Genomic DNA, 21,713 nt, shown 5'->3' on the forward strand with positions numbered 1-21,713 from the left:
CTAGGAGCTTGATTTCAAATTATTGATTGCTTGTTTGTTTGCTAAGTCCAAAGGAAAGGAGCATCTTGAGTCATCTCTATGAATTCAAGAAAAGGAACTCCAAGGGTTTTATCTTTCCCCTCTTATCTTTGCATGCTTTAGGAATAACCCTTCTCTTCTCCTCCCCACTCTAACCAAGCCAAAAATTTATTTTCAAAACTTTGAATTTGTTTCAAATTATAAACCTAGGCCTTAAGCCTTTGACTTTTCAAAATTCTTTTCATAAAGACTCATTGTGAATAAACTTTAATCCAACTTTGACTTCATTTTGTAAATAACTTTAACTTGTAAATATAACTCATTTCAAGTTGTTTTGTGGTTCCAATGACCACTTGTTAAACCCTTTCAAAAACATTACTCATAGGTTTGAGGTATCATAGTGGTTGATGTAAATCTCACCTCATCCTTAGTGATTGGATTATAAGTCTTCCATGCTTATTATAGGGTTAACCCCTCACTAGCATGTTGAAGCCTTCCTCACATGGTGGATTGTTGGTTTAGGTTGAGTTTTCTGCCTTTTGATAACAAAAGACCTTAAGGCTTTTGATCAAATCAATTCACCAATCTTTGAGATTTTTACCCCGAAGTACGAGGTTTTGATCCTCCTTTGTGATGGTACGTAGGCAATGGGTTTATCCATTCAAACAACAAAACTTGTAAATATAACCTATTCTCTTCTCATCCCTCCAATCTTTTTGAACAAATCTTTTCACAAATACCAACCTATAACACATATTTGCAAAAAGGGTTCCCTTAGAGTACTAAGGATGTTTTGGGTGCGTAGAACCTTCCCATTTCATAATCAACCCCCTTACCTAGATCTCTGACATTTTTATTAGTTTTTGATTTGAAAAACTTCTTACTTGGCTTTTGTTCGCTTTTTAGCCTTTCCTTTGGACAAATAAAAGTGCGATGGTGACTCGAATTATATGTTGAATTTGGGTTTAGTCAATAAACCTAAAGGTAACGAAAACCCCACTACATCCTCCAAGGTAGGCACAAGCTGAAAATCTAGGAAACTGAAATAGCGGTAGAGAGGATCATAGAACTGCACCAATACACTCAAGAGTCCTTCAACCACATCAACAGACAAGATAGACAGAAGCTTCCAATGGCGTTGTTTGAAGTCCAGGGGATCTAATACAAAAGATGCTAGCTTCCTTATATCTTTCAAGTTGGGACATCTGAAACTGTACTTATTAGTGTTCCTTCATCCACAATCCATGGCATGAAAATATTTACAAATAATACCTCAGTTCTTTGAAATTTTCGTGTGATGAATGTTATGATGCGCATGAATGCATGAATGCAACAATCACAAATAAGGGATCACACACAAGGCAAACAAAGTTCAAGGGATGAATCAAGTCATTGTCAAGATCAATCATCCATTTTGGTGGATTATGGTTTACACCTTATCAACACCCGAGTTCCATTGATATTGACAAGACTTGATTGGATCAACCAAGAATCAAGGGTTTGTTGCAAGTCACGAGCATGGAGTCTGGGTAAGAACCATCCCAAAGGAGTGAACTAAGGATAAAAACCTATAGATCATGTTCTAAAAAATTCCCAGAGTCTTAATTCCATCTATCGGATATTACAGGTTAAGATGACTGACTCATTGACCCATAATATTCTCAAGAGAAACTCGTCTGAGTGTAGGATAGCGTACCAACTGTTATCAAGTCTACACTTGAACAATTTCCGTACTACATCCTAAATAGGCCAAGAGGGGGTAAATGTTCTATGGTCCTCAGCTTCTCGGACCCAAATTAGAGATAGCAATGCCTAACCACAAATACTTGTGTGACATTTCCAAATCCAAAAGAGTCTTCACTGAGGAGATGGATCTCAAGCCAACTTGTTAAGGACTACTCCACGCAAGTCGAACATGGCTATACCATCTTCATATCTTAATTTCACTCAAGTTCGGGTTAGAACTTATCTCACCACTCAGAGATCACCAAGCACAACAAGCAGATTATATCACACATACATATACACAAACATCACATAAATACAAATATATACACATTAAAAGTAGGCTAAACCCACTGGAGACTACTCCCAGCAGAGTCGCCACTTAATTTCTATAGCGATAAATTCATGATCATCAAGTTATGGATAAACTAGAGATCAAAGAACAAGAGTCGCCACCACGCTTTTATTGTTTCCAAGGGAAAAGGGAAAAAATACGAACAAAATCCAATAGTAAGAAGTTTTCAAATCAAAATTAATAAAATGTCAGAGATTACAGGTAAGGGGGTTGGTAACACATAGGGAAGGTGTTAGCACCCAAAGTGTCCTATGTACTCCTAGGGAGCCCTTTTTGTGTGCATATTGGTACAAAATGATGTTTACAAACAAATAGAATGGGGGGATGAAAAAAGAACTCATTAATTATATTTGTGTTTGGCAAGACCTTCGGTCTTGTGCCTACGTACCAACATAAAAATGATGGATCAAAACCTCGTAGTTTGTGATACAAATTTCAAAGTGGATGCATTGCTTTTAACAAAAATTAAGTTTGAAAGGCACAAAGGCCCAAAAATGGTTTGAATGAGTTAGTTCTTTTTTGGCTTTTTGAAAGTTTAAGTCAAGTATAGTTAAGTTTATTTACAAGTTTGATTTAAGAAAAGAAGTTTGAAAATGCAATGGCATAAGGCCAAAGTTTCTATCTTTTTGCAAAGTGGTCAAAGTTTGGAAAAAAATAATTCAATCAAAGAAGATTTTGAAATTAAAGAAATGGGGAGAAAATGAAGGGACTAATCCTATGCACAAAATTAAAAGTTAAGAGTTGAAAAGATCTGACAAAATGGGTAGCAATCCAATAGACAAGAATGTCAATAGAAAACCCAGAATTCCCTTGGACATTTAGAATCAAGCAACACACAAATGCACAATTATATTATCTTGAAGAGCAAAGGCATCAAATAAATATAGCCACATCCAAGCTTTATCCATTCCATGATCTTCTTCAAGATTAGCCCATGTAGCAGATGAATTCCACACGTCATAGGTTCAAAATAACAGCTTCACAATGATCATGTTGCAGATGAACTCAGAGGGATCTCGAATGATGTATCAGATGTAGTTTCAAATTGCAAGCACTTGGTTTCTCAATAAGTTGGCATTGGACAAGTCCTTTAGCATATGAATGTTGCCTAAGTTCTAAGTTCATTTGTCCAAGATCAAGCCAACAGTCCACACAAAAGTTTTTTAGGGTTTTTGTTATTATTATGTACATTAATCGTCAAAGACCACACAAACAAGCAAAGTATACACAAACAAGATATATCACACAATATGGTCCAAGTGGACAAAGTGAAAATTGTATTAACATAAACAATTAGAATGATATGAACAATGGCAAATGAATAAAGACTAGAATTAAATGACATTAAAGTAAATGGCTTGAAACTAAAAGTTAGTTGTTAATGAGTTAGATGTTAGTATTGTTTTGCTTTTGCTTTTCATTTTAAGACATTCTTTGGAGAACACTCAACCCACTTATCACAAGCATGGATCCTTGAGCCAAGACATCTTCCAAAGGAAGGAAAAAAGGCCAAGTTTCCACACAATACCATGAAAGAGGGGAGACTTACAATCTCACTAACTAGAATGTTATGCCTTTCGTGTCATAAATTTAGCGTTATGTTAAGTGTAAGACCCCAATTTTGACCTTAAGATCCCTCATGCAATTTCATCATAAGCATTAGCATTGGGATCATACCTTGGCATCCTCCTTACCCCTTTTCATTGGGTTTGTTTTGGGAGAGATCACCAAGCAGTATATGATTGTATCATACTTGTATTTTATCATTTTTTCACTAACCAAAATACCAAAAATATGTCTTTGTATTTGCTTTACTCTTTTGTAGGTAGGGCATGATCCCATTGATCTATCAAGTTCACATCTAGGGTTTGAGACCCTCATGAACAAAGAAAACAACCATGGATTGATTCAAGAATGGTCACAAGCATCATATATGAGTCCCAATGATCTCCACATGTTATATTGGTCAAGCATTCTTCATGAGTTTGAGGGTGATTTGCCTTGAAAACCCTAGTTTGACTAGGTATCTTGAGTAACTTCTCTAACAAGCTATCTCACCAATTGATCAAACTTATCAAGGGACACTTCAAAATTCATCATGTTATGCATATATTATCTACCATGAGCCTAGAAAGTCAAGAGAATTGAAGATTAGCAAGTTGGTTGATGGTGGTTGGCCAAATGAATTCATCTGATCAAAATTGAGTCTCCCTAGACACTATCTCCTACAATTTTCACCATATTAAAATTATTCCAAGATAAAACTTACTCTAAATAACATTCCAAACAACTTTCATGTTGATAACTATATCTAGTTTTGCTTGGAAAATCATTTTCTATGTTGAAACATTATAGGTCATTTTGTCTAAACCCTAATTTGAAAGTCAACTTCCCAAGACCATAATTTGAAAATCATTTTATGATATGAAATATTTCCAAGTTGCACAATCAAATTCAAGATGTATACTTCAACTTCTATGTTTTGAGTGAGAGCTAATTCAACTTTTATGAGCATGTGATATGAGGCTACATTATAGGTCACTTTTGACTTATACCATTGAACAAGTGATTTTTCCAAACTTCAAAAATGCATAACTCTATCATTTAAAATCCAAATGACATGAAATTTCTTATCATTTTAAGGTATTTGAAATAGCTACAATTTTGATGAAGACACGTTTCTCATTTGGAGCTCACATAAAAAGTTAAGCAAGGTGGAATATTGAGATGTATGGCTTGACATGTTGAAATTTCCAAACTTCCACCTCAAAATTCATTAAGATACAAGCTACAAATGTAAAAGTGTTGAACATGAAAGTTGTTCCTCTTGATCTCGCCTTTCCAAAAAGTCCAAGTTCATGCATTTTGGACAAGAATTGAATAGGTTGTGCATGGCTTGAACATTGCATCATCATTTGGCAAAGATCAAACTTCAAGTTTCCATGTACACTTGCCTTGCAATCCAAGTTGATTTCAGACTCTCTCACACTCACTTGTGGACCTAAAGAAATGATCTCATGGGCCTGTACACGCCCATGCACCCATGCATCATCCATTGCTAAATTTGGAAAGTCATTTGGAAGGTGCAAATATCACATGATCCAGCTATAAATAGAGCTCCATATGCTCAGAATTCAACACATATTTGCGCCAGCTTTGATCCTAGACCCCTAACCCTTCCATTTGAGAGGATAATCCTGAGAATTTCATCTTGAAATTGAGTTTGAATCTCACTGTTTTGAGATTCAAAACTCTAGGGATCCAAGACCTTTTGTGCATTTCATTCTACTTCTGCAAGCATTCTGAGTGAGATCAAGCACGAGCCAAGGCAAGAATAGTGGAATCCAGACCTGTGGTGAAGGTATTTTCTAGAAAATTTCATCTCTTCGATTCTCTCTCAATCTTGCTCAATTCCCTTGATTCTTTGGTTGTCTGAAGTCCTACCAATGTAGGCAAGAACATTGAGTTGCTTAGAGGTCAAATCGGAGCAACTCAGTTGACATATCTCAAAATTCAACTCCTCATATTTTTCTATATGTGAGGAGTTAGTTAAAATTGAGGCCAGATTTGTGCTCTACGCCATTTTTTCTTTCAGATCATGTCTTTTTTTTTCTTTTCTTTGATGGTGATGAGTGAACCAGTCCGGCCACAGTCACCGGAGAAGATGACCGGCCTTTGGACGCAGGTGATGTGTTGGCACGGCTCAGAGCCATTGATCTCTTTTAAATTGTTTTAATCTCGTGCGTTGTTTTTACTTACCATGGTTATGCCGCGTTGACTCAAGTCTACCATGGAACGCACGCTGGTGGCCACTAGATCTGCCACCTCAATTAATGAGGGAGATCAAGTGGTCCACGTTTTTTCTGATTATTTGAATTTCATTTTAATTGCTTTATTTTCATTAATTCATATTAATTTTAATATTGATCCAAAAAATATGAGAGTTTCACCAAAAAATTTCAAATAATTTCCTCTTTCATATTCTGAATTAAAATTATTTTTTGGATCATTATTAATATTTTTCATGAATTAATTGATTTTGCATTTGTTTTTATTTGTTTAAAAATATTTTTAAATTTCCAAAAATTATGAAATTTTTTCTCCAAGGTCCTTTAACCTTGTTTGACCTATGATAAATCTCATGGCCATTTCTTTGATGTTTTGATGAGATTTTAGAAATTGGACAAAACATATTTGATTTAAATGCAATATTTTATTATTTTTAACTAAATAATTGCCAATTATTTTTGTTGACCACTTCTATTGACTTGTTTGAGTTTGCTTGTTGTTGTTGGGCCTTGGTCAAGGTTGATTTGACTTTGTCAAATTAATATCATTGGATTTAGGGGATTGATGGAATGTACATTCCATCTCCCAAAATGAATAGATGATATTAATTTGGTAAAAGTCCTCCTTTGATCAATTTTAGTTTTCATCTATTCCCCTCCCACTTCATCTCATTCCCCTTCTTTATGCATTCATCTCATTTGGCCTATGATATCTCAAAGTCCTAAAGCTAGTTGATTAAAAAATTAACATGAGTATGGATGAGATTAGGCCACACCTTTTTCATATTCTTTTTGTGTGTGGTATGTTTCATGAGTATAGTCCATAATACTATGTCTTTAACATGCATTAACACCAAAATTATATTGTCCGACCTCAAATAGTTATGACTTCTACATAAGTCTAATAACGATTGCTTAACATAGCACTAAATTTGTGACATAAAAGGCATAACAATCTAGTTAGTGAGATTGTAAGTCTCCCCTCTTTCATGGTATTGTGTGGAAACTTGGCCTTTTTTCCTTCCTTTGGAAGATGTCTTGGTTCAAGGATCCATGCTTGTGATAAGTGGGTTGAGTATTCTTCAAAGAATGCTTAAGAATGAAAAGAAAAAGCAAAACAATACTAACTTTTAACCTATTAACAACTAACTTTTAATTTCAAGCCATTTACTTTAATGTCATTTAATTCTTGTCTTTATACATTTGCCATTGTTCATATCTTTCTAATTGTTTATGTTAATGCAATTTTCACTTTGTCCACTTGGACCATATTGTGCGATATATTTTGTTTGTGTATACTTTGCTTGTTTGTGTGGGTTTTGACCATTAATGTACATAATAACAACAAAAACCCTAAAAAAAAATTGTGTGGACTGTTGACTTGATCTTGGACAAATGGACTTAGAACTTAGGCAACATTCCTACGCTAAAGGACTTGGCCAATGCCATCTTATTGAGAAACCAATTGCTTGCAATTTGAAACTTCATCTGATACATCATTCAAGATCCCTCTGAGTTCATCTGCAACATGATCATTGTGAAGCTGTTATTTTGAACTTGTGGCTTGTGAAATTCATCTGTTACATGGGCTATTTTGAAGAAGATCATGGAATGGATAAGCTTGGATGTGGATATCTTTATTTGATGCCTTGCTCTTCAAGATAATATAATTGTGCATTTGTGTGTTGCTTGATTCTAAAAGTCCAAGGGAATTTTGGGTTTCTATTGACATTTTTGTCTATTGGATTGCTACCCATTTGGTCAGATCTTTTCAACTCTTAACTTTTAGTTTTGTACATAGGATAGTCTCTTCATCTTCTCCCCATTTCTTTAAATCCAAAATCTCTCCCTCCTTTTTTCAAAATCTTCTTTGGTTGAACTTATTTTGTTCTAAACTTTGACCACTTTGCAAAAAGATAGAAACTTTGGCCTTATGCAATTGCATTTTCAATTTTTTTTCTTAAATCAAATTGGTAAATAAACGTAACTATACTTGACTTAAACTTTAAAAAAGCCAAAAAGAACTAACTCATTCAAACCATTTTTAGGCCTTTGTGCCTGTCAAACTTAATTTTTGTTAAAAGCAATGCATCCACTTTGAAATTTGTATCACGAACTACAAGATTTTGATCCCTCATTTTTATGTTGGTACGTAGGCACAAGACCGAAGGTCTTGCCAAACACAAAATATAATTAATGAATTCTTTTCTCATCCCCCCATTCTATTTGTTTGTAAACATCATTTTGTACCAAATACATATGCACACAAAAAGGACTCCCTAGGAGTACCTAGGACACTTTGGGTGCTAAAACCTTCCCTCTGTGTAACCAACCCCCTTACCTGTAATCTCTGACATTTTATTAGTTTTGATTTGAAAACTTCTTACTTTTGGGTTTTGTTCGTACTTTTTCCCTTTTCCCTTGGAAACAATAAAAGCGCGATGGCGACTCTTGTTATTTGATCTCTAGCTTATCCATAACTTGATGATCATGAATTTACCGCTACAGAAATTAAGTGGCGACTCTGCTGGGGAGTAGTCTCCAGTGGGTTTAGCCTACTTTTTGTGTGTATATTTGTATGTATGTGATGTTTGTATATATGTATGTGTGATATATTCTGCTTGTTGTGCTTGGTGATCTCTTAGTGGTGAGATAATTTCTAACCCGAACTTGAGTGCAATTAAGATAGGAGGATGGTATAGTCATGTTCGACTTGTGTGGAGTAGTCCTTAACAAGTTGGCTTGAGATCCATCTGCTTAGTGGAAACTCTTTTGGATTTGGAAATGTCACACAAGTATTTGTGGTTAGGCATTACTATCTCTAATTTGAGTCTGAGAAGCTGAGGACGATAGAACATTTACCCCCTCTTGGCCTATTTAGGACGTAGTGTGGAGACTGTTCAAGTGTAGACTTGATAACAGTTATTACGCGATACTACAGTCAGACGAGTTTCTCTTGAGAATATTATGGGTCGATGAGTCAGTTATCTCAACCTGTAATATCTGATGGATGGAATTAAGACTTTGGGAACTTTTTAGAACGTGATCTACAAGTTTTATCCTTAGTTCACTCCTTTGGGATGGTTCTTACCCAGACTCCATGCTCGTGACTTCCAACAAACCCTTGATTCTTGGTTGATCCAATCACATCTTGTCAATATCAATGGAACTTGGGTGTTGATAAGGTGCAAACCATAATCCACCAAAATGGATGATTGATCTTGACAATGACTTGATTCATCCCTTGACCTTTTTTTGCCTTGTGTTTGATCCCTTATTTGTGATGTTGCATTTATGCATTCATACGCATCATAACATTCATCACACGGAAATTTCAAGGAACTAAGGTATCATTTGCAAAAAATTTCAGACCATGGATTGTGGACGAAGGAATATTATGAAGTACAGTTTCAGATGTCCCGACTTGAAAGAGTTAAAGAAGCTAGCATATTTTGTATTAGATCCCTTGGACTTCAAACAACGTCATGGGAAGCTTTTGTTCATCTTGTCTGTTGATGTGGTTGAAGGACTCTTGAGTGTACTAGTGCAGTTATATGATCCTCTCTACCGTTGTTTCATTTTCCCAGATTTTCAGCTTGTGCCTACCTTGGAGGAATATTCTCATCTTTTGGGGATACCTGTTTCTAGTAGAGTGCCTTTTGGTGGATTGGAGGAGATTCCCCGATCTAGTACTATTGCTGAAGCTCTTCACTTGAAGATGTTTGAGATAAAGGCTCATTAGGTGAAGAAAGGAGGTTTATTTGGGTTGCCATCTGATTTCCTCATCAAGGAAGCTACTTCTTTTGCTCAAGCCGATAGTATGGATGCTTTTGACGCTATCTTTGTGTTACTCATCTATGAATTAGCTTTGTTCCCTAACATTGACGGTTTTGTTGATGTTAACGCCATTAGACATTTCTTGATTGGGAATCCTGTGCCTACTTTGTTGGATGATATGTATTTCTCTTTGCATCTAAGGAATTCTAAGGGTGGTGGAACGATTTTCTGTTGCATTCCTCTTCTGTACAAGTGGTTTATTTCGCACTTGCCTCAGAAACCTGCTTTTGTGGAGAACAAACAATGTCTAAGGTGGTGTCAGAGACTTATGTCTCTCACTAATGATGATATAGTTTGGTATGATCCGTCTTTGAGCAGTTTAGAGATTATTGATAGTTGTGGTGAATTCTCTAATGTGCCTCTCATTGGTACACAAGGAGGAATTAACTACAACCCTGCTTTGGCTCTTCGTCAACTTGGGTTCCCCTTGAGAGACAAGCCTAATAACACTTTGTTAGAAGGTCTTTTCTATCAAGAGGGTAAAGATCCCCAACATTTGAAGCAGAAGATTGTGCATTCTTGGCATAATGTGCATATGAAAGGAAGATCCGAGCTTGGTCCGTGCAATTGTGTAGCTTTGGAAGCATACACTCTTTGGTTAAAGAAGAGAGCTTTGGAATTGAAGATGCCATATCCTTCCGAAAGACCTATGTCTATTGTAACACCCCTTTTTCTACCCCAAAATATTTAACATATAATCAGAGTAAATAAGCACGCATATAAACAAAAGGGCATCACATCGATGTTTTCAAAAACTAAAAGCTTTCAAAAACCAACAATACACCTGGTCATTTAAAATAACACATCTCAATTATCATGAATATTCAAGCATATGCGGTCGCTGCGGAAAATAAAGAATATTCATGTATTTCATAAAATGATCCATGTCCCATACCATGATCATCTCTCAACAATCATCTCAAGATAACGTAACTCAAGTAATAACATACTGCATCTCCAATGAGATATGAGTTCGATACTACCAATCTACCCAGTGTTACATGACCAGAGCATTGACTCATTACCTAATCGTCAAACTAAAATACGGAAACTCTCCAGCTAATCTCGAGCGAGCTACCGTCCTCTTACTTCAGTGATACTACTCTGGAGTATCTGCATGATACCCATGTAAAGGTAACATTCAAACAGAAAGGGTGAGAATTCAAATCATTATGAAATAGCATAATAAGGCACAATGATTAAATCAACAATTAAAGGAATTCATCACACCTTGGATAATCATGTCAATAATATTAACCAACATTTATTTCACATGTTTCAAACATACATTAACACTCAAGAAGTTAATACTAAAATTCAATGCAATATTCTCAAATAAACACATAATCACAATTATCACATAATCACATATTTCACCAAGTAAAGTATCCAAACATCACCAAATTCAATTACCATATCTCATACACACATCACAATCACAACCATGCAAACATTCAATTATCACATGACTCTAATGTGACTCAATGCAAGACATGTGACTCTATGCATGTGGTACAATCTACTACCTCGCCTATTTCCATTAAGGATCAACGAGTGCTCATCTACCTCGCCTATTTCCAATTCAGGATCAACGAGTGCTACATCTACCTCACCTGTTTCCAATTAGGATCAATGAGTGCTACATCTACCTCACCTATTTCCAATTAAGGATCAATGAGTGCTCATGTGAACCCACAGTTTCACCACTTCCACAATGAAGTCGACCATGCTATGAATGAATGCACACATCACAATCACAACCATGCAAACATTCAACTATCACATGACTCTAATGTGACTCAATGTAAGACATGTGACTCTATGCATGTGGTACCATCTACTACCTCGCCTATTTCCATTAAGGATCAACGAGTGCTCATCTACCTCGCCTATTTCCAATTCAGGATCAACGAGTGCTACATCTACCTCGCCTGTTTCCAATTAGGATCAATGAGTGCTACATCTACCTTACCTATTTCCAATTAAGGATCAATGAGTGCTCATGTGAACCCACAGTTTCACCACTTCCACAATGAAGTCGACCATGCTATGAATGAATGCACACATACCAACACATATGCAATTAATATCAACAAATAACAACAACTCATCAACATCTTAACATCATCGACATAACAACATAATTATCACGCAATCATATTACAACAATGCAACGATTCATCAACCAAACGTATAACCCAATATATTTCTCAATAAAGTGGCATGTGAATATTATTAAAACATATTAACAATCAATACCATGTTTTAGGTATGAGCATTAGCTTTCTAACGCTTCAAATGTCACCAAAATCGGACTTACGAGTTAAAAGTTATGATCAAAACCGTGCACGAAGGCATTACTAAAAATTGTTGTTTATTAAATTTTCCAACATAATTTTCATCTTCTTCAACCCCCAGAACATCCATGAAATAATGTCCAAAATTATTTTATTCCTGAAACAAAGTTATAGCCCTCTATTTCAACTATCCAACGCTTCGAACGGCACTCGAGTTGGACTTACTGATCAAAAGTTATGACCAAAACGATTTCGACAATAAAACATAAAAACAGGCCGCGAGTGTGACGGACAGCATGCAGAATTTTCCGCGGTTTTCATCGTTGGAGGACTTCCGAATCTCCGATTTCAATTCCGTAAAAAGCCAAACGTTCAGAAAATTATAACTCACACCATACTCCAATTATATAACGTTAATTTGCAGTTTTAACACAATCAATCACCACAATCAAGCATAATCATCAAAACCTAACAATTCTAAAATCATGCAAATTAGGGATTTTAACCTAAACATACATCTACTCATTGACCCAATCATACCAACCCATAATAATAAGGATTCCCCCCTTATCTCTTCAATTTGATGGAAACCCTAACTTCTCTTTACTTTTCCTCTCCTCTTTCTCCATTGCCTTCAATGATCAAATGAATCCTAATTCTCACTCTCCTCACCTCTTACTATTTATATTAGTATCCTATTTGGGCTTAAGTCATTATATCCATCTAATTTAATCACTAGGCCCAATAATACCTAATATTTAAATATCTCTTATTTAAATTTAAATAAATTAAACCACTCTCTATGCACACCAAGTTAATTAATTCAATTATTTAATTATATCTCATATCAACTAAATAATTAATTAACACTCCATATTAATTAATATAATATAATAATAATATACGAACTAATTACTAAAATTGGGCTGTTACATCTATGGTTGTGGTTGAGCCATTAACTCTCCCTAACCAAGATGTAGAGGAGTTGGAAGACGCGCTCGTCAAGATGAAGCAAGAGAAGGACATGTTGGAAGAGCGTTTTCGTGCTTTGAGCAAAAAGCATGAAGAGTTGCAGTTGGAGTCTAAGGACAAAGATGCACTTATTGAGCTACTTGAAGACTGAGTGACGAAGAGACAGAGATTGTCAGAGGTTTCATCTTCTAACATGCCTCAACATTCCGTTGCTAGGAAGAAGATTGTTGATCAGATTGTCCTCGAGAAGACTCAGATGAAGGCCTCTTTTGAGACCGAGAGTCATCGCATTCGAAGGAAGTACGCACCTACAGCCAGATCTTCTGACATTGTTGTTAGGGATCCTTAGGATGACTAGTCTCCTTTTCTCTTGTATTTTTCATATTGGTTTCTGAAATTGTACTAAGTGTAATCCTTCCAATTTATATAAAAATAGATTTCCAGTCATATCAAATTGTTGCAGTATATATATTTAGAAATGATATAGTGAGTTCATTGAAAATAAAAAAATTAACAATCAAGCATTACATTTTATGCAACATTTGCATAAGCAGGTTTTCGCCAGATGTCTTATTGGTGTTTCTTTTGTACTTCAGCCAAGCTGACTCACCGGTACAATACCCGAGCCAATCATCTGAGAATCATGGAGAACAGAGAATTGAAGGATGAGATCGCCCGTCTGACTGCCATGATGGAGTCAGTTCTTGCCACTCAGAGTCAATCTTCTCCAACGCCTGTAACTCCTCCTACGAGAACTGTCATTTCAGAGGTGGCTACCTCTATTGTGCCCGCTGCTGCCGCCCATTTTGCACCAAATATGCTTGCTAGATTCCCGTGGGGAATGCCGTCCAACTTTGTGCCCGAAGGCTTTGCGCTTACCTTTGCTTTCATGCCGGCATCTAGCCTGGTCATGTCTGTGCCACCTCCCATTGTGCATACGTTACCTCGTGTAGATGGCACCATTTATCACTCCTAGCCGTCTGAGGGTCCGGATGTCTACAAGAAAATGGATGAAATGAAGGATCAGTTTCTTGAGTTGCGCAAGGAATTGAAGACGCTGAGAGGTAAAGATTTGTTTGGGAAGAGTGCTGTTGAGTTATGTTTAGTGCCCAATGTCAAGATCCCAGTGAAGTTCAAAGTTCCTTACTTTGAAAAGTAAAAGGGGAACTCTTGTCTGCTCAGTCATCTTGTGATGTATGCTCGTAAGATGTCTACTCAGACCGATAATGATCAATTTCTTATTCACTACTTCCAAGATAGTATGACCGGCGTTGCGCTCCGTTTGTATATGGGGTTGGATAGTGTAAGCATTCACACTTTTAATGACTTGGGAGATGCTTTTGTCAAGCAGTATAAGTACAATGTGAACATGGCGCCTGATAGAGACCAGCTGAGGTCTATGTCTCAGAAGGACAAAGAGACATTTAAAGAGTACGCACAACGAAAGAGGGAATTGGCTGCCCAGATCACAACGATCTTCTTGAAAACTCTAAGTTCACTTTCTATGAACGAATGATTGCTAGTGCCCCTAGTGACTTTACCAAAATGGTAAACATGGGGATGAGGCTTGAGGAAGGAGTCTGAGAGGGACGTTTGTCAAGAGATAGGGCATCAACAAGCAAGAGATATGGCAATAATTTCGGTAAGAAGAAGGACAGTGAAGCAAATGCAATAAGCAGTGGGAGGCAGAGGAGGCCTCAGATAAGAACAAATCCACCATCCCGTCAACATCATCATCATCAAGTGTCTTCTGTTATCCCGGTATTTTCTAATCAACAAACAACATCAGTTCAACAACAACGTCAACAGCAACAATCGTAACAACGAACGGACACCTACAATAACAACAATACCAACAACAATCATCATCAACAAAATTTTGAGAGGAAGAAGGTCTCTTTCGACCCGATTCATATGTCTTATGCAGAATTCTATCCATACTTGGTTCTCAAGAACCTGATCCACCCAAGAAACCCGCTACAAATTCCAGAACCATTTCCTTGGTGGTATAAGCCTGAGCTCCGTTTTGCTTTTCATCAAGGAGCACCCGGACATGATATTTAAAATTGTTACCCACTCAAGTATGAGGTTCAAAAATTGATGAAAAGTGGTATGGTGTCCTTCGAGGACGGTGCGCCGAATGTAAAAGCAAATCCATTGCCCGCTCATGGGAACTCTTCTGTGAGTATGGTGGATGGTTGCCCTAAGGAGTGTAAAGTTTTTGATGTGCGTTTTATCAGGAGGTCCTTAGTGCAGATGCATAAGGATGTTTGTTTGGTAACTGACTGTGAGCACGACCATGATGGTTGTGGTGTTTGTAGTGTTAACCTGAGGGGTTGCGAAGTTGTGAAAAGGGACATCCAACGACTGATGGATGAAGGCATGATTCAAATTGTTCAATCTCATCATGTAGATGACGATGTTAATGTCATAGTGCTTGTTTTCAAGCAGCCTGAAAAGTTGGTAATCCAGTATGACTCCAGTAACAGCAACAGTCAAAGATTAGTATCGTCGTTGGTAATACAGTTAGTGGGCCCAATCCCGTATTCATCTGATAAAGCTATGCCATATCAGTATAATGCTACGATGATGAAGGATGGCCAAGAGTGTCATACCCCAATTTTGTCCGGGTAAAAGTCTTTCACCAGCATTTACAAAATGTCCATAAACCCTAATCATGTTCATAAACCCTAATCATGTTCCATGCCTTCATAAAGGCCCATAACCCTAAATTCCATCCTTCATGACATTGTGACTTAATCTGATAACTAGGCCAAATTTCATGCAATCCTATGATTGTGTCCTTTGGTTTGGGCCTAAGTACATATTGAGCTAGTTCATTTGGGTCCTTCAAAATACATAGTTCATACTTTGCCTAGTTTTATTTGGTCAAGGTTATTCGAGTCACTCCGTGCCACTGTCATTACCCTTGGTTCTTGACCCATAAAGGTCCAGACAGGTCCTAGTTCATTATGTCACATGGTTCTCACCAAAATCTTTACTTCGAGCTTATTCAAGTTATGGTTGTGTCCTTTGAGTTATGCTAATGATTCATCCAAACGTCAAGTCTTAATGTTTCCCAAATTGAAAGATATATTCATTCACCAAATCCATCAATATATCCACTCGCCATTTAGCTCGTATTAAGCCCACGCCGTTCCAAACATCAAGTTCATAACAAGATTCACAAAAGTCCAAATCCATCAATCAATTTAACATAAGCACAGTTCGTTCAAAATGCCATGGTTGTTTATTTACACGTGTCTATACATGAGAGAGATGCAAAAAATGAGTTTTGACCAAAGTCAACTTAACCATGATACAATTCAAAGAGCCATAATTCCTATTTTCATTCCTTCATAATCCACCTTAGGTTCATTATGATTCAGGTAGAAACCATAAATACAAGTCATTCTCAAAACATGTTCAAAATTACATTTTCACATTCAAGTTAACTAATACCAAATACAACCACTTGCTTCATTTACAATCAAGACCAACTGCAAAGATGAACGAGAATCTACACGTATTGTCATTACAAAACTATTAGCGCAAATAAGTACAATGCTAGCTACAACTTGCAAAAAGAAGAAAATAGATCTTCGCCGAAAGGAGGCGCAATGTTATTTCAAATCCCTTCCGCAAGGAAGAATGTAGCGAACCAGGATCAACTAGCAGTGAATCAAATTCCTGCTAGAGGACCAAGATAGGAAGATCACACCACCCGGACATGGGGTGCAAACCAGCGATCAAATGCTTCCAACAGAGTTAATCCATCCGCATCGGTACGTGAATTTGCACCAGTATCCTGTGATGCATCAACGGCAACAAAGCCGACAGCAGTTGTGCATTGAAAAATAAACCAATTATTGCAAAAGAAAAATAAACCAAGTATTAATGTGACCGACGCTAATCCCATTCATGTTATCACATAAGTGGACCTGATATAATCATGTCCTCATGATGGCTGCTATCAGCAATGTGGAAAAGGTTTAAGCTCAGTGCCATTTTCTCCTCAACCAATTGCTAATGGGACTTTACTAAGAGGGTTTTATCAAAACAATAATATCCAGGATTCTCAGCATGGGATGATCTATCACATGAATATACTCCTGGAGTTGATCTTTTGTCTTTCATAAAGTCTTCTTTGAATGAACTCGAAGGCACCCATCGTTATTGGTTAAACAGATCTGTAAAAAATAAACATTTTTTGGTATTGATAGAAATCATGGAACCTTTTGGTTCTTGATGCAAGAAATTTCGAATGTTGGCATTACGCTTGAAAAGTTGAAGGCGAACCAACACATTGAAGAATAAGGCTGCAAAGTTGTCACATCCGAGCCGAAACTATGATGACATAGGCTACATCGATAAAGTCAGCGATACCTGTTGCAAAATACACACTGTCATGAAATTAGAAGCAACGTATAAATGTGAAACAAGGATGCAAATAGCCTAGAGATTAACTACTGCAGAAAGCCTACCCGGTTGCGACCATGATGCAAAGTCTTAGATTCTACATACAAAACAAGACAAAGTCCAAGGTCATTACAAAATGCAAATTGCTACACTTACCTTGTGAACCAACACGATAAAGTGTGCATCACCCCTGCAGCGTCAACACTCCTTCAAAAACCGCAGCAGAACTCAAAAGAGGAAACCGCGAATAACCGACCACATTGCGGAAGGGAATCCACTGCAGAGCATCTAGTTCACATCAGAACCACGCACAAATAACCTACATACCTGCAAAGCCAACCAGGGCATGTTTCACCACAATAGACATATGCCTGATTTCTCCAAGTGTTTCAAACAAATTCGCCATAGAAATACCTCTAATCAGAGAATTCATACCTACTGTCATCAAATATCATGACCACATACGCCAGTTGCACGTTACTAATCTAGTTCACGACCATAGAAAGCCTAAGAAATCTGAAATGGCTCTGTGAGAAAGAAGCATAGTGAACTTGGATTATGAGCTGCATGTGTCAAGGACATCCCTCCAAACTAACGACCATTGCCCTGTAATTTCGTGGAACGTTATGGCTTCACAACAACAAGCTGTTCGTGAATGGTCAGGAATCAATACATTCGCTCCTACACAGACCAAGTTGCTTGAACTCTTGGGAAACCTTACACAAGAGGATGCGAACTCCTTAACCATACTTGTGATTGGGAAAGGTAGCATTGGGAAGTCTGCAACTGTAAACTCCATCATTGGAGAAAGGGTGGTTTCAATTAGTCCCTGTCAGTCTGAAGGGGCCAAGATCTATTATGGTATCACGATCAAGGGCAGGTTTTACATTGATCCAAATACAATGGAATACATAGTTCAATTCTATCACTAATTCCTACAACCTCGCCAAGAAAAACTAATGCATAAACACTGTTGAAATCAAAGTGGGAATGAGGATCATAATAGAATAATAGACTTGTTGAAACCTAAGCAAAACAGCCAGCAGAACATGTTTTACCTGTCACAAAACCAAAACAAAACCAACGTGCACATAACCTGCTGCAGAATATGCACTGGCAGGGATGTGGAAGTAATATATGGATATGAAAATGGGGTGTATGCATGGACGTAAGATCACCTACTTGTATTCCACAGTTGTTAAACAAAATCACAAAGCCAACATGAAAAGAGTACGTGGAAAAGCATGAAAAAGATAGGTTTGGAAAATGAGAAGGACGCAGATGTTTCGAATTAAGGAGTATTTAAAGACACACATCAGTCACAAATGAAATATTACATGACAGTAAAAAAGAACCGAACTTACATCACAATGTATTTGTTTTACTGCGATAATAATTCAACAAAGGATTCAACAAGAGGGACCACATATCTGGAGAAATCTTTCTACCAACAGAGTCGTACGCATTGCCTTCACGCGAGGGCCACAATGAAATCCAAAAAGAAGCCATTTGCCTAACGGAATGATTTGCTGGATTTGCCAGCTCACACCATACACAAACCTCGTATCACCCCTCTATAAAAGCGAGTGAAATCCACTGAAAATGGGGATCCGAAAAAAACCATATTGTTACCCTGCCGAAACTCCCTTGAATCCTGCACTCAAAGCTCAATAAAAAAACCTCAGCTTTGATTTTCACACTGAAAATGTAAGAGTTTGGATTTAGGGAGTATGATAGGAATGGAAAATTAGGATTCTGTAATTTATATTGATGATAAAGTGATGAGTACAAAGATAATAGTGGAATATAATTCCACTTCTTACGGTACGGAAAATAAATGTAAGATAAAATCCAAGGGGAGAGAAGAATAATTCCAAAAGGGAGAAGGTTCTAATTCCCGCCTGCCATCACTAGATCCCTAGCTCCCACTAAATAGTAAAGTCCTCCAAAAGTTTGTTAGGCTTTTTCTCTCTGGTACTCTTTCTTGTTGCCTTACTTTCCGCATCACATGCCGCCTGGCCTTTTCTAATTTTTGTATCAGCTCCCTTCAATGTTTGTGAAGTTCCATTTGTACCCTCAGCCTCAATCATAACATTACTCCCTCCATTGAAACTAACCTTGTCCTCAAGGTTAAGGGATGGAAATGTGGTCTGCAACTGACACCAATCCTCCCAGGTAGCATCCTCCGCGGCGAAACCTGTCCATTGAACCAACACCTGTCTGACTGGTCTATCCTGAACCATGATCATGCGAGACTGCAGAATACGTTGAGGCATGATTAGAGGACTGTGAGCTGTGGTAATCAATGGCAAGGGCATATAGGGTGTGGAGTGAGGCCCCTGGCACGGTGTGAGAAGAGAGACATGAAACACGGGGTGGATTTTTGCCGTTGGAGGCAATGCTAGTTTGTAAGCCACTGTCCCGACACGCGATAACACTTCGAAAGGCCCAAAGTAGCGAAGACCAAGCTTTTGATTCTTGCGCAAGGCAACAGAAACTTGACGGTAAGGTTGAAGCTTGACTAAAACCTTGTCACCTACTGCAAATTCGACGAAGCGACGCCGTTTATCAGCAAAATTTTTCATATGGTTTTGAGCCTTAGCCAGATTGGCTTTCAGTTGAGCTAAAACAACATCACGCTCGCAGAGTAAATCCTGCAAGGTAGGAGGATCAGATTGCTGCAATTCATACTTAATCACTTGAGGGGGGTCTCTGCCATACACTGCTCGAAAGGGTGTCATGCCGATGCTGGTGTGGTATGAAGTGTTATACCAGAATTCCACCCAAGGCAAGAACCGAAACCAGTGTTGTGGGTTGTCTGCGGTGAAACAACGGAGGTACAACTCTACACATTTGTTAAGTGCCTCTGATTGACCGTCCGATTGCGGATGATAGGCAGAACTCATGTTCAGAGTGGTGCCACTTAATCGAAAAAGGTGTTGCCAAAACTTGCTGAGAAAGACTTTGTCACAGTCCGACACAATACTCTTGGGAAAACCATGGAGTTTGACAACTGAATGCATAAAAGCGTGAGCTACAGAGAGGCTCGAGTAATCACTCTTCAACGGCGTCAAGTGACAGTATTTGGAAAGGCGATCAATGACCACTAGCAAGACGGTGTAACCGTGCGATGGGGGAAGCCCGGTAATGAAATCCATTGCCACATCTTCCCAAATTTGTGAGGGGATAGGAAGTGGTTGGAGCAGGCCCGAGGGTAGTGTGTTAGCAGTCTTGGCTTGCTGACAGATGAGGCAGTTTGAGATGAAAGTAGTGACATCTCCGTGCAGAGTTGACCAAAAAATTTAAGCAGTAATGCGTGCTTTGGTGCGAGTAATGCCGGAATGGCCTCCCAACTGGGAACTGTGAAATTCCTGAAGTATAGAATTAATCAGGTCAGGCGCTGCAGGTATCACGAGTCTGTCTTTCCAGTAAAGTAACCCATTCTTATGGGAATATGCAATTTTCGGTGGCGAGCCTTCAATACACTGCTGTAAGATGGATGCATATAAACCATTTGTTATCCCCGCTTGTTTTATTTGTTGCAATAGAGAGGAATGTATGGAGGAAAGGGATAGCATGAAGGAACGGGACAAGGCATCCGCTGCAATGTTATCCTTTCCCGGCTTGTACGCAATAGTGAAATTATACCCCAAAAATTTATGAAGCCATGCCTGTTGTTCCGGAGTTTGGATGGACTGTTCCGTCAAAGATTTAAGACTTTTCTGATCCGTACGTATGATAAATTGATGATCGATGAGGTAGTGGCGAAATTTGGAAATAGCCTCACTAATAGCATATAGCTCTTGCACATAGGCACTCTGTTTTTGCATCCTTGGGCTCAACTTTTTGGAGAAAAAAGCAATGGGATGTTTGGCTTGACTCAGTACTGCCCCAATGCCAGATCCGGATGCGTCAGTTTCCAAAATGAAGGGTTTGGAAAAATCTGGTAAACTGAGAACAGGCGCAACTGTTAATGCTCGTTTCAGATTATGAAATGCCGCAGCAGCCTGGTCATTCCAAAGGAATGAATCCTTCTTTAGAAGATCAGTTAAAGGTAGAGCAATCGAAGCGTAACCTTGTATGAAGCGCCTATAATAACCAGTGAGTCCAAGGAAGCCGCGTAGTTGTTTCAGATTAGACGGTCTTGGCCACTCAAGCACTGCTTGCACTTTTGAGCTATCCATTGCAACACCTTGCCCTGAAACTGTATGGCCGAGGTAGTCAATCTGTGTAAGGCCAAAGCAACACTTGGAGAGTTTAGCACACAAGGAATGTTCCTGTAAAAGCTGCAAGACCTCCTCC

The 21,713-nt window shown here is 38.0% G+C and overlaps 1 long non-coding RNA gene across 1 annotated transcript; it reads right to left on the reverse strand.

Moving 5' to 3' along the window:
- Nucleotides 1–16,471: 16,471 nt before the first annotated feature.
- LOC127121382 (uncharacterized) lies at nucleotides 16,472–18,424 on the reverse strand. Its single transcript, XR_007803432.1, has 3 exons — nucleotides 17,847–18,424; nucleotides 17,568–17,738; nucleotides 16,472–17,395 (listed from the first exon to the last, which is right to left on the reverse strand). It is a non-coding gene; the product is annotated as an uncharacterized LOC127121382 (long non-coding RNA).
- Between the last annotated feature and the right edge of the window lie 3,289 nt (nucleotides 18,425–21,713).

The sequence above is a fragment of the Lathyrus oleraceus genome, chromosome 2 (genome assembly GCF_024323335.1).
Source record: "Lathyrus oleraceus cultivar Zhongwan6 chromosome 2, CAAS_Psat_ZW6_1.0, whole genome shotgun sequence".
Classification (NCBI taxonomy): Eukaryota; Viridiplantae; Streptophyta; class Magnoliopsida; order Fabales; family Fabaceae; genus Lathyrus; species Lathyrus oleraceus.